Genomic DNA, 13,838 nt, shown 5'->3' with positions numbered 1-13,838 from the left:
AGCTTCCTAAATCTGATAAGGGGTACTTACTGCAAACCAGCAACAAACTTGCCCTTAAAGGCATTCTCTTTACCATCAGAAAACAGACAAGTACAGCCTCTGTGGCAGCCCCCCTCCACTGAGCTAAGTGCCCTGGCCGGTACAGCAAGAGAAGAAGAAGAAAATGCATAAGATTACAGCAGAAGGAAAAAACCGTCACTATTTACAACATAGAACTGTCAGTATAGGAAAAACACAGATCATGAGGTAACAAAGTACAGCAAAGCAATGAGATGGCTATAAGACCAACATATGAATTTTTAATAATCATACAGAATCTAAAATGCATATATTTATAACCTAGTAATTCAACTTCTATATGACTCCCCTAAAGAAACTCTCACAGGTATGCACAAGGTATACATAAAGGATTTACAAAGTTCTATCAGTAGAGGAATAAACTATGACATTCATGTAATGGAATACTATACAGCTGTTAAAATGAATGAACTAGGGCCATATGTGTCAACATGGATAAATCTAAAAACACAGCGTTGCATGAAAAAAGCAAGCTAAAAAAGAGCAGGAGTATGACCCTGAACAAGTTAAATAACCTCTCTGTAACTCAGTTTCCTTGTTTACAAAATGAGGATAATAATAGCACCTACCTTCTAGATTAAATGTGTGTAATATGTTTTAGGACAGTGCCTGAAAGATAGGAAGTGCTTAATAACTGTTCACCATTATAATGATGATGATAACAGTTAAATACTTTTTAAACATAAAAAAATTTTACATATTGTTTACAGATGAAACAGTAAAATTACAAAATGGAAATATCACAATAATAGTTAATTCTGGAAAAAGAAGGGAGGAGAAAGAAGTGGAATATCTATATTTATAACATATATATTTGTCAGTAGGAGAGATCTGAAGTAAATATTTAAAAAGTTAACATTTAAATCTAAATGGTAGATGTATGTGCAGTTTTTTATATCATTTTCTGTACTTCTGTATACTTGAAATATTTCATGAAAAAATTCAAAGAAAGACTGAAACAAGGTATCTCAAAATGTTAATAGTAACACATCTGGATTATAGAACAGTGAATGTTCTTAGTTTTCTAGAATAGAGTTTACTGAATTTCCAAATTTTCTATAATGAGAATGTATTTCTTTTATAATTAGACCAAAAAAAATAATGTTTTAAAGCAAAGATAAAATCCTTTTAATACTGAAGTCACCAGAGGTCTGCTTCATCTAAATTAATCTTCATTTAGATGTCTTCTAATCCAAACCAAATCTCCCTATATTAAAAACTGTATAACTTTAATAGTAGAGCATTTATTATATCAAAATTTATATTTGCAAAATATGCAGTCTTTTCTAATTCACAAATAATTTATGGATTTTTTTCGCCATCTTTTTTGTAATAAAATGTCATTCCCTCTAAATTTAACATTCCTGATACAATGATGAAAAGTGTACCATGGCTCTCTGGATGTATTTCTTAGAAAACCCACATAATGACATGACCACAGATCTTCTCTAACCTCCCCTATTTGATGTTTCATGTCTAAAAGTACATCTAATCTGAAAACAGAACTGATCTTCAGAGGCCTTGTAATTTATCTTTTACCATGATTACAATTTCTAATCTAACCAGCAGCAGTTCAAATTGAACTCTGATCTGAATGATCAATAGCCGTGTGCGACCTATTAGATGTGCGAATATTAAATCGTTTCTGGATAAGGGCTGTCCAAATGAAAAGCATATAATTACCATCTATTAACATATATTGAAGCAAATAACACAAAAATGTAAAATGTGTCACATACAACCTACCGGAATTCCGGAGACCATAATACTAAGGTTAGATCTTTTATTTCACATATGGATTTGTACCAAATTATGATTTATGTCTTTAAGTGTTTATTATTCATAATGTTGGCCTTAGGCCACAAAATGGATACATTTGTGAATAAAATACATTTAATTTCTGATTCCATTCTTTTTTGTGTGTGTCTGCTTTCTTAATATAAAAGTTTCCCTACCTACTTGTAGGAAGTGGCCATGGTCAGTGAGTAAAAGGATAATTAAATCAGTTTGATAGGAAAATAATTCCAAATATCTAGCTCATGTTTCATGTTTTCCCTTGCAAATAAAAAGCCTACATAATTACAGAGGCATACAATTATATAAAGAGCAGAACCTGCAGAAAAATGAGTCTAATCTCCTACTCTGAGTATCAGAGAGAACAGCAATAAAGTTCTCTAAACATCCCATGATTGCTCCTTCCAATATGTAACGATGCAGTCTTTGGAAATTTTTCTTTATGAAAATCTAAATCCCTAGTGTTCTAAGGTAAACCTAAGACAAGAAACCTTTTATGGCATATTTCCCAGCCTCCTTGCAGTTGGTTGAGGGTTTTGTGACTATACCCAGACAGAAGGATATAAGAAAGATGATGAAATCTACTTTCAGATACATCCTTTTAAAACATCTCATGTGAAGATGGATATTAGCTGAACCTAACTGTGGTCATCATCTCACAATACATGTAAATCAAACCATCATGCTCTATGCCTTAAGCTTATCTAGTGAGGTATGTCAATTATTTTTCAATACAATTGGAAAAAAATTTATGTGATCCTCCAGGCATCTCCTCATTGCTACGGTAGATCTGCATGTTCCAAATGCCGTAGCTTTAAGATGCAAGAGTATTACCCAGGGGCATGGACTTCGCATGAGCCAGAGATAAACATGTTATAGTGAGCCTCTGAGGTGTCTGGGTTTGCTGGAGACTACATCATAGGTTGGCCTCTTCAGGTCCAGACACTAACTGAAGGTCTTTTCAGGTTTGAGCATAATGAGAAAAAACTTCCCACACTCACTCCCCTTTCCACCCTCTCCCCACCCACCCCCACCCCTGGCCGAGGCCCTTCTTTCATTCAACAGTGCTGTAATTCAGGATCAGCATCCTGTCCTTGTGCTTCTCAGATTTTTTTTAGCTCCATTCACACTTACACAGATTTAGCCACTAGTCCTTCCTCATTCTGATTTTCTTGTTTTCTCAGAATTCTGAATCTTAGCTCTTATACTTCATTATCTCTCTTGGGCCAGAAGTGGGTTTGGGCAAGCTGTTCTTAGCTGTCTGTGCATCTCCAAGTGTGGGGAGGTAATTCCCTCCTCCTCTTCCCACCACACCCTGGGGATATGGAAACCATCTTGTGAGAAACACTGTGTGGCAGTTTTTAACCTGTACAAGCCCTGAAGGTCCAAGAGGTTAAGTCTTTTGCTTCAACAGTCTTGTTGAAAAGAGAGGATTCTCTTTTCTGGTCATATTGGGGCATGGCTAAAGCTGGTATCTAAAGCTACTGCCTTTGCTCCTCCTCCAATTGCTTCACTGGTGAAGGTATTTCCAAGGAAGCCTATTCAAAATACATGGAAGTCCAATAGCTTCCACCTTCCACTCCCTGCTTTAGTGCTTTTCACTTTCTGAGTGATTGTTTGATGAGATTTCCCCACTGTCTTTGCATTAGGGCTCCTTTCACTAACCTTTTCTGAGTGGTCGTTTGATGAGATTTCCCTCGCTTTTTTTGCATTAAGGCTCCCCTTTTTTTTCTTTAAATCTTTTTACACAGGAACCATTTCAATAAATGTGTCATGCAGAACTAGAGTCTTTCAAGCAAGATAAAGATTAGCCTGACCCTTCTTCCATCAATTAATCAACACGGTTACAACACAGATTTACCTTTTAACCTTGGTGTTTCCACAGTGCAATATCAAAGCGTGATTTGTGAGCTTGCTCCATTTCATACATATGGTTAAGAACAACCCTCTGTCTGTGTGCTTTGATAAAGTGTCAGAGCGGAACACAACACAAGAGGGAAAGGAGGCTTTTATTGTCTGCATCAAGAATGGCTTTGTAAATCTACGATGGGAGCAGCAATACCAGCAAAGCCGGCTGATTGAAATTAACTGCTGGGTTCTGTTCACAGATTCATGCTGCTGGAAAGACCATTGTTGAAGAATGGTCTGAAGGGTGGAATCATTTGATCTGAATTTCAGATAAGAGTATGTGTCTGTTGTCAGTATCAATACCCTCCCCTCACCACTGAAGCTTATCCCCAAGAGAAACAAGATGGGTTTGCTCCACTCTGTCCTGAACCTACAGTTGCCACTTTCCTTTCTGCTCTAGCTTGTTTCATAGGTGAAGAATTTAGAGAAGGCAAAGACGCTGAAGCATCTCAGAATACGATGAAGCTCTTTCACTGAATCCACTTCATGGCAGAGAACACTATCCTGTGTCTTCTGTGTGGTCTTTATAGACAGCACAATTTCCCCACCAGACCACAACAATGTGCCTATGTGCTTGACTCAAAACAATTGTAGAGGCTCTTTTTTGCACGTCATCCAACCCTTTTGTTTAGATAGAAAAAAACTGAGCTCCAGAGCATGACATGTTTTAACCCAGGTTCCACAGACATTTAGACTGAGACCTTAGAAACCAGTGAAGTTTCTACCCCAAAGGTCAAGCTGACATATTAGTTGTTAAGAATGCATTTAAATGTGCTGATATCTGCAAACTCACCATTTCCTCAGAAGCGGATAATAAAACTTCCTGTGGAGGGTTGTACGTTTCCTTGGGGCTTGCTTAGCAGTGCTCCATTTTCACCTGGCCATCAAGATGCACCATCTTAAATCAAAAGAAAATTCATGTTACACTTCTGCCATTTACCAGCTGTGTGACCTTTGGCAAGATACTTAACCTCTCTGTGTCTTAATGGTCTCTTGGATAGATAAAATAACTACCTCATGGAGCTGTTTGCAGGGTTGAAAGAATTAATATATATAAAGCACTAAAGACAGTATCTCGCACATAATAAACACTGTGTAAGTGTGAGCTCTTACTATTCCCTCCATTCCTTTCTCAGATTCTTCAGTGAATCTGGGGCATCACTCCGCAGCTTTATGATATTTTGTTCCTTCATAAATCCTAAGTGTTCTATAATTCTTGACTCCTTTATGGTGAACATATTGTAGAGTTCTTCCAGTTCATTTTGAACATTCACATAGGGGGCATCTGGAAGAGGTAACTTTTTATATACATTAAAAACAAAAACAAATCACCAACATCTATCATCACACTCATTCTGATTCTTTTTGGGTAATTCACAAAGACTTAAGCTATCTCATTCCCAGGATGTGGTGCCAAAGGTTGCTGGCTGAATTTCACTTCGCTTTCCTCCTTTAAACTATGAGAAGCATCACGGAACGCTAAGATCGAGTACCCCGTGATACTTGCACAAAGTAAACTTTATTATGGATTCTGTGATGTTCCCAATGGCAACGCAATCACTAAGTTTTCTTTTAATAACAGAGCAGCACCTTCCTCTTGAATCTGGTTTGTCCAGTCATTAAAATGTGTCTGGGTTAGTCAAGGAACACTACTCTTAGATAATGTGAGATCCCAGGCTTTAATTACAGATTTGAGTTGACTATCTCGGTTTCCTTACATTTAGCTAAATGAAACTTTCTATTTTAAGGAAGTCTCTTTAGACAGTATTATGTGTCTCCTAATATATAAAGTACTGCTGATTCAAGTATAAATTAATTTTTGGTATGAAATTTGAAATTATATGATTGTAAATAATACAGAGGAAGGGTAAAATTAAGTGGAAAATCATGTGCAGAAAGATAGCTTGGACTTGCTCAGTTTCCAAATTGAGGATAATTGGTTAAGGATTTACAAAGACATCATTTTAGCGGTACCTGGTCACCATTATTTTTTGGCACCTAGTGAGATGTGTGAGTGTGTGTGTGTGTGTGTGTGTGTGTGTGTGTAAATGGTGTAAGCCAGACTGCAGAGCATAATCATTTGGCAAACTAATCTAGAGTATATGGAAAGACAATACTATTCCAGGGCTTTTATTTGTGGGAAAATATGGTAAGAATTTTGTTCAAAGCAAAGCAGTAGCTGTTTATTGTTTAGGGAGTTTTTTTCATGTTTTTGAATGGGTACACACATTCATGAAGGGTCAGACTATCAATTCTGTTCAATATTCCCCAAAACAAACCTATCAAGTATATTTTGCATAGTTTTTCCTTTTTCCCACTGCACTGATGCCTGAGGAGACACTGGCATTATACCCTGGCCACTCAGACACTGACCACAGAGGGACAAAGACTGAAAGAGACTGAAGTACCACCTAGATACTAATGTGAGGTGATGCCAAGGCTTAGCTCCCATAACCTTCTCCTTTCCTCTCCTTTGAGAGCCTGCCTAGCAGAGTGTTTGTCATCCTCAGGACAAGGTTATCTTAGTAAATGAGTTCTGAGAACAATGAGCTTGAGGTTTAAAATAAATTCAAGGATGTTCTTAATAAGGTTATATACTGTTAATCCATGGTTGTCTGCCAAGCAATGTCTCGACTGCCTCTTTGGGGATTTATTCTATTTCAGAAGGATGGAGGATATAAACATTTAAGTATGTGGAGACTTTGTCTTTGACCTAGTGAAGTTTACATTTTGTTTAGATAGTAGTCCTAGAAATGTGATTATTATATAGAATGGATAGACACAGGAATGCAAAGAAAAGCAATAAAGTCACTTTTTTTGGTCTAATGGTGTTCTCAAAGATTAAAAGGCATGATAACCATTAGTGTGGGCGTGTAGAAATGGGCATTCTCATACATTGCTGGAGGGAAAATAAATTGGTCCTTTCTTTAAGGGAGGGAATTTGGCCATATATGTTAAACACCAACCCACAGGCTCCACTTCTAGGGAATTATCCTAAGGATATCATTGGCCAAGGACACAAAGATGTATATGCCAGAGTCTATAATTTATAAAAGTAAAACAAGTGGAAAAAATGTAAGTATCCAATAATAAGGGTTATTTTATTTAGGTACTTTTATACAATGGGATGCTATGTAGTTAGTAGAAATGATTATGTAGATGTACATTTACCAATTTGAAAAGGTATTTTTGAATGATAATTAACTAAAAATAGCCTATTATAAACTGAATTGTAGTATGATACTGCTCAAGGGGGAAAAATAATACATGGATAGGTATGAATTGAAGATATACACTAAAAGGTACCTATGATTGATTGTCTTTGAATATTGAGTATTCAGGCAAATTATGTTTATTGACATTTCCTAATGTCTCTACAACTAATATGCATTACAAGAGTATAAAAAATAGAGAATGGGCTATATTTTTGAAGGGAATTAATGGCGTTTGGAGATACAATGATGTTATATTTCCTTCAATTTACTGGAATGAAAATATTGTTTCAGCCCATCCAGTTATCATTAGGAACTTTTTAAAACAAGGACTCTACCTTGGAGAAGGTAGAACTACAGAGAGAAGGAATGGTGAATGGAGAGAAGAGGAGAGGAAGGAAATGACTGAATTTTATGCAACAACGCTTTGTAGGTTTGAAACAGTCAGGTCTAAGTTGAACGCCTAACTACTACCCTTGGATGTGTTTAAACTTGTAAAAACCACTTTAGTCCCTTAAGTTTCAAGATTTTTATCTGTAAATTGAGAGTTGTAATAATATTCACAGACTTTTATGAGGATGAAATAAGAGGCGTTAAGTCAAAGTGCCTTGCTCAAAAAGGGTATGTGATAAAATTCCTACAGTGAGCGGGTAATATATCCTGGACACAGAGCTATGCACTTTATGTACAATATTACATTTGACTGTCAAAACAAACCTATCACACAGGCATTTTATCTCCATTTTGCAGATGAGGAAATAAGAGCTGTAGGGAATTTAAGAAACTTGCACAAAGCCAGAGAACTGGAAAGAGACCAATGGGGATTGGCATGAAACTACCCAAAATAGAGGCTCCATATTAGACAGTGACAAACCATGCCCTCGGTCTCTCCTTCCCTCCCTCCCTACTCCCCCATTTCCTCTCTCCAAAAAGAGAAAAGCAGATCACTTAAACTCAAACCGTATCCTGAAAAATGCTGAGTTGTTTGAATTCTCCATAAAACTCATTTTGTTCTACACGCCAGTCTTCAAAACATTTAAGCCCAGAGGAAAGACAGCTGAAAGACAATATATGTTGTTTATCTTGTATAAACGTCCCTTTCTGATGTTTATTTTTATGTGTTTTATTTTTCATTGTAAATTTAATCCAATCCTGATCCCCAAACATCTACTATATTTCCATATAAATGTTCTCTAATACAGTCCAAAAGGGTAACTTTCTGGTTTTTCTTGTGTTGTTTTCTCTTTCAGCTCAACCTGTATTATATTACACTGGAATACTTTTTACCTAAAATCTGTTTGGAAATGATATTTCTAGTATATAGAAATCTTAACTCCAAAATAACATGATTTAAAGTAAAAGACTTGATTCAGACCCAAAGTATTCTGTATATAATCCATCAATTTTTTCTTTTTATTATAAACAGCATGTATATATGTATATGCATAATCATAAGTCATGCTTCAAAAGGGTTGTTATACATCAGACAAATGATCAAGCACAATCACAACTAGCATGAACCATGAAATATGAGTGTTACATTAGGCTCAAAGCCACTGCATAAGTTACAAGAATTCATCAGGTCAACATGATGCCATCCAACAGTTCCTCCTAGCCCACAAACCCGCCATCACATGAACCACAGCAGTGTGCATTATTATAAAGAAGATCAACTAAAACCCTTTTAGGACACTCTGAATAGGTTGCTTTCTAGGCTATACTAGAATACCTCTGCTACTTTACTCACGCCCTTTATGCCATCTATAAACCCCATCCTACAATTCCCTTACTATTTCCACATGTCAAAATAATAGACATCCTCTTTGCACATGGCATTTCTTTCATGGAGCCTGTCTTGTGACCCAGATTTCTTCTTCCTCTGCACCCATGTAGAAATTTCTCTCTTACGTCACTTGTATTCTACTTGCCCGATAGGTCTACAATCCTTTAGAGGAAAATTTTGAGACTTTTGAAAGGCAATACCATAGCATGGACCATATAGGCCACAGCACATCCGGCAGTGAAGTGCTCAGGGGGTCACAAATGACATTGTTAAAAACGCAGTCTTCTTCATTGTACCCTTAGAAGGTTGTGTTTTCACCCAATGGAAGAAAGGAATCTATACACAAATAAAGGGAAAAGCCTTTTTTACCCCAAATCCAGAATCTCCTGCATGAGGAGAAAAGGCTTCTTCTTTATGCTCAGAGGCCTGGTGTTTGGAGTAATCGCATCTTCCAAACTAATCACTAGAGAAGAGAGTGTCTGAGTTGAGCTTGAGGGGGCTGTGAATTCCCTTAGATCATACAACTTCATACAACAAAATAAGCAAGAGGCAAAGAGCTCTGTAAGTACCTGGATTAAGTCTCACAACAATTGGCAAATCACTAATAATGGGCCTTTTGTTCCTTGTGCAAGCGGTCAAAAATAATGAGTGATAGAATGTTATGCCAAGCCGACTAACAGCCAGTTCACGTGAGATCATTTAAAACAGGAGAAAATGATGCTTGAAAAGGTCCCTGATGAGATTTTGCTTTTTCCTAAGAGACTCTAGATAGCATTCTGCTGCAGCATTTTAAAAGCCACTTTCCAAAATTGGGCACCTCATTATCGTGCATTATATTTGCACTCTCCACTTAGGTTGCCTTGAAATGGAATGATACCCAGTTGTGTTTTCTACATTAAATGCACCTTCTCTCACATTTGATCTCTCCCTTTTTGACAGTCATTTTATTTCACAGCAACTGCATTTCTTTGTCTCTATTTTACTGAATGTGCAGTTTTCAAATTCTGCAGAGATGACCATTTTGGCTGTTTTGAACAGAGAGAAACTGAGAGGTTGCCTGCCAGGCCCAGCTTCACCCACCCCCTCAACCAGCACCAAAGTAAGTAAATCAGCACAGGGGCTTTGAGGTGGGTCATTTCCATCCAGGGCAAGACAGACACACTGGAGTATAAAGCCTGCTGTCATTTTTATTTACATTCTGGCTATTTTTTTTTTAATTGAGTGAGATTATGTTGCAGACAGAAAGTTAATTAGGCCAGTGCAAAAAGAAGTGAGGTCATTCTATGAGCCTTTGGGTATAGTATCACCTCTAGACAGGAGATGGTGGTACCTGAGGGTCAACTTCAGAGGCCTAGAACCAAACAGGAATTGGTACATAAACCCTGCATTCTGAGCAAACATAACTGTGACCAAAGCATCCAATTAATAGTAAAATGTGGGGCTATCTTGGAGTTTCAAACTCCTCAGTAACCAGCTTTATCCCAAGCCACAAAATATCCTAGGTCTACTTCATTTTCATCCAGAGCAACAATTCACAGGAAAGAGGGAGATAGATATAGATATATATATATATATGGAAGTCTTGTGCATTTAATCCATTCAAATGTGTTATATTAATACATTAAATATAAATATCAAATGTACTCTTCTAATGCTGCTGTGCATGTTCATAAATAGTATCATAATGTCCATATATTTAGTAAACAAACATGATGCAAATGGCTGGAATTTGTTGGTACACAAATAATGAGAACTTGGCTTATCTTTTATAACATAACTCATTATAGAATGTGAGCTGCAGTGACAGGCCTCACCTACTTATGTCACCTAGTCACACAAATCCAACAACATTAAAAAAAACAAAGAAAGCAAACAGGGTTACTAATATATGTGGACAATCCGTCTACCAGCATTAGCAGGCTCTGAGGGAGATGCTATGTTCTATAACATAGTACAGCAGTTGACTCATGGGTAATCAAGAAAAGTTTACTTATCCACTTTATTTAAACACAAGAAGTCAAAAAAGTGTCTAATACAACTTATGACCATTTCTATGAAGTTATTAAACCAAAACACAGCCAGGGGCCAGTTTCAACTGGAAAATCCATTAGTGCAGAACACCTCATTCTTCAATGATGTGTCATCAGACTTACATTGTTTTACATATTTAAGATAAGTCGGGGGAATTCTGAAATGCTAAGGGAAACGATTAGCCTAAGAAATTCTTGAGGACAAATGGGGTTTCAGGTTCTCAAATCAGGGAAGGGAAATCCTCGGAGTCCCCTTCACGTGGATATGAACAGGGCCCTTGGGTGTCATTCACAAGCCTCTGAACGGCTGTAGCCAACCTGACCTTCCCTTCGGGAGACAGGCAGCTGCGTGGGCGCTGAAGCATGAGCCCTCCATTCTTGGTCAGCAGTTGGAGACAGTTACTCCCCTTGTAACCAAAACACAGCTGACTGCTCCCCACCAGTGCCACCTGGAGCTCCAGCCATCCATCAACACCGCAGTGGAGCTCAGACCACAGAAATCAGCAGGAAGAAAACCAGGGCCTAGACAGCATGTCCTACCTTCTACACTAGTTACTGCAGGAAAGAGGCCTTTCCATAGTAAATTTACTAGTTCATCCACCTATTAGAATATGGATCTCAATACTGTTCCCAAATGGGAAGGAGGAAAAGGCAGAAATTACCAGTGATCTATTGAGTGTATACCATAATGACATTTATAATAACAGTTTTGACTGTTCCCAGACATGTGGCATGTTTCTTTAAACTAAACCCATCATTGAATTTAATATTTAAAATAACCCTCCAAGTTAGGTATTACTGTATCCGCGTGACATAGAGGAAATGTGAAACTCAGATAGGTTAACACTTTTGCCCAGGATCATCACATGGCTAGTAAACTGAAAAATTAGCATTCAAACCAGCTCTGTCTGACTGCAAAAGCCAGTAGTGGTGAGATTACTCAGTAAGTGGCAAGGTGGCGCCGTCAGTCTCTGGTTTTCGGGTCTCTGTGTTGCTCTCTTTAACACTTCAGTACCAGCACACTGGCTCAAGTTTCTACAGAGCCAGCCTTGGAGTCCAAGAATACTAGAATGGGAAGAACTCCTGAAGAGAAACAAGGGTTCTTAGCCTTTGAGGGGGTCATGGTCCCCACTGATAATCTGATGGAGTATTACAGTCTTTTGCCCCAGGAAGACATATGTACCTCAATTCTTGTTATTCGCTGGAGCTACATTCTATAAAGTCACCAGGAACACTGAATCAGTGACAACTAAAGCATTACTATGGGAAATACAGGGCTAGGTTCCCATGAGTCTCTGGACACAATATTTTCATCAACCAATCAACACATAACCTTGTTTTATGTGTATTTCTGTTTTAAAGACACCTTATTTAATATATGCTGTTGATTCATTAACATTGAACTCACAGCCACAGCAGTATAACTCATGCAAGAGTAAAGCTGACCTGGTACATATATTTTCTCCGTAAGGCACAGCACAGCCTCCTTGCTCTTAGGAACACTGACAAAACTTTAACAGTATGCTTGGGGGCTATTTCAAACAGGAAAATCACCAATAGAAAGCACAAAAATGTGAAAAACATGCCATCAAGTAGACTGCGAGAACGACACGCTTACAGTATGAGCACTAAAACAAGAAGGCCACAGGGGAAGATATAGTTCAGTGGTAGAGAGCATGCTTAGCACTCACAAGGTCCTGGGTTCAATCCCCAGTACCTCCATTAATAAATAAATAAATTTTAAAAAATAAACCTAATTGCCTCCCCTCACAAAAGGTAAAAATAAAAAAGAAACAAGAAGGTGGAGTGTTGCCTTGATGGACCTCAGCTCGGAGTATGTGTTGAATGACTTCAAATTTTTACTGCTCTGTGCATGTCTGCTAATGACTGCAAGAGCACTGTGAGTATTGATTTGAGGGTTACAAAAATTTTACTGAGTAGGCAAATATACAGAATCCATGAATAATGAGGACTGTGTGTATGTAAGGTTTTGTATAATTCCACAGGCTAGAGGGACTGCACCAAATCTACCCATCATCTCTTTTTAAATGCCTGCTCTAGATCAACTCACTGCACACATCGGTTCCCAAATATTGGGAGAGCACTTGAGCATGAAAACGAGCTATAGTTTTGAATAACAAAGAAAATGTCAACAAGATTCCTAAAACAAGTGATCCATGAATACATATTAGTAAAATTGATTTGAAAAAATAAAATGAACAAATAAACTTTATGTTTACATGAATATATGTACATATATGCATGCCTGGGACATTATGCTGTACATCAGAAACTGACACATTGTAACTGATTATATTTCAATAAAAAAATTTAAAAAAAATTTTTTAAATTTTATTCAAATGAAAGTTCAGGGAACGTATGACGTTTGCTTGTTACTATATTAACTCTAAAGTCACAAATATTCTGTTAATTTCTGCTCAGTGCTTTAAAAGATACTTCTGTGCTCTAAGAAAATGTCCACAAATAATCCCCAGGTATAACATTCTCATTTAGGAAAACTGAACTAGGTTCTGATTAATAGTTGACTGGTGTTACGAGAAAGCAGAAACAACTAAATGCCTTTAACCTTGGTCTCCCAAACAATACATTATTATACCAGTTATCTGCAGTCTCAACAAAAACAAGTCTGCCACTGTAAGTTCTGGACACCTGACCACAAGCACAGACTGACAAAGGACAATGTAGATTGCAAAGACCAAATTACTTACCTCAGGGGTCTCCAATCTCAGCAGACATAGGAATAGAGTGGTAGTGCAAATTTCTCTTGGACCACATATCCCTCTTTTTTTTTACCCCATTCCTCTTCTCTCTAGTCAAGTGTTCAAATGTATACACACACACACACACATACACACTATTCATGCAGCACTGGGGAGCTCTCTGTCACCAGTTTTACCTTCTGAAATCCCACCTGTACCTGAGTCCTGGCTCCCTCTGTAAAGCCTCTTGTATCCCTTGGCAATGTATAATTTCTCCCCTACTCTGACCATTTCAGTCTCCACATTATTGACC

The 13,838-nt window shown here is 37.5% G+C and overlaps 1 long non-coding RNA gene across 4 annotated transcripts in view; it reads right to left on the bottom strand.

Moving 5' to 3' along the window:
- Positions 1-13,838, bottom strand: part of LOC105094634 (uncharacterized) — a 525,835-nt gene that overhangs the window by 459,528 nt on the left and 52,469 nt on the right. For all 4 annotated transcript variants that reach the window (XR_010380576.1, XR_010380574.1, XR_010380577.1 and 1 more), the window contains exon 3: positions 4,574-4,678. This is a non-coding gene — a long non-coding RNA (uncharacterized LOC105094634). The remainder of the gene's footprint in view (positions 1-4,573; positions 4,679-13,838) is intronic.

This window comes from Camelus dromedarius, chromosome 4 (genome assembly GCF_036321535.1).
Source record: "Camelus dromedarius isolate mCamDro1 chromosome 4, mCamDro1.pat, whole genome shotgun sequence".
NCBI lineage: Eukaryota > Metazoa > Chordata > Mammalia > Artiodactyla > Camelidae > Camelus > Camelus dromedarius.
The sequence above is the reverse complement of the archived record's forward strand: the minus strand, read 5'-3'. Positions and strand labels throughout refer to the sequence as shown.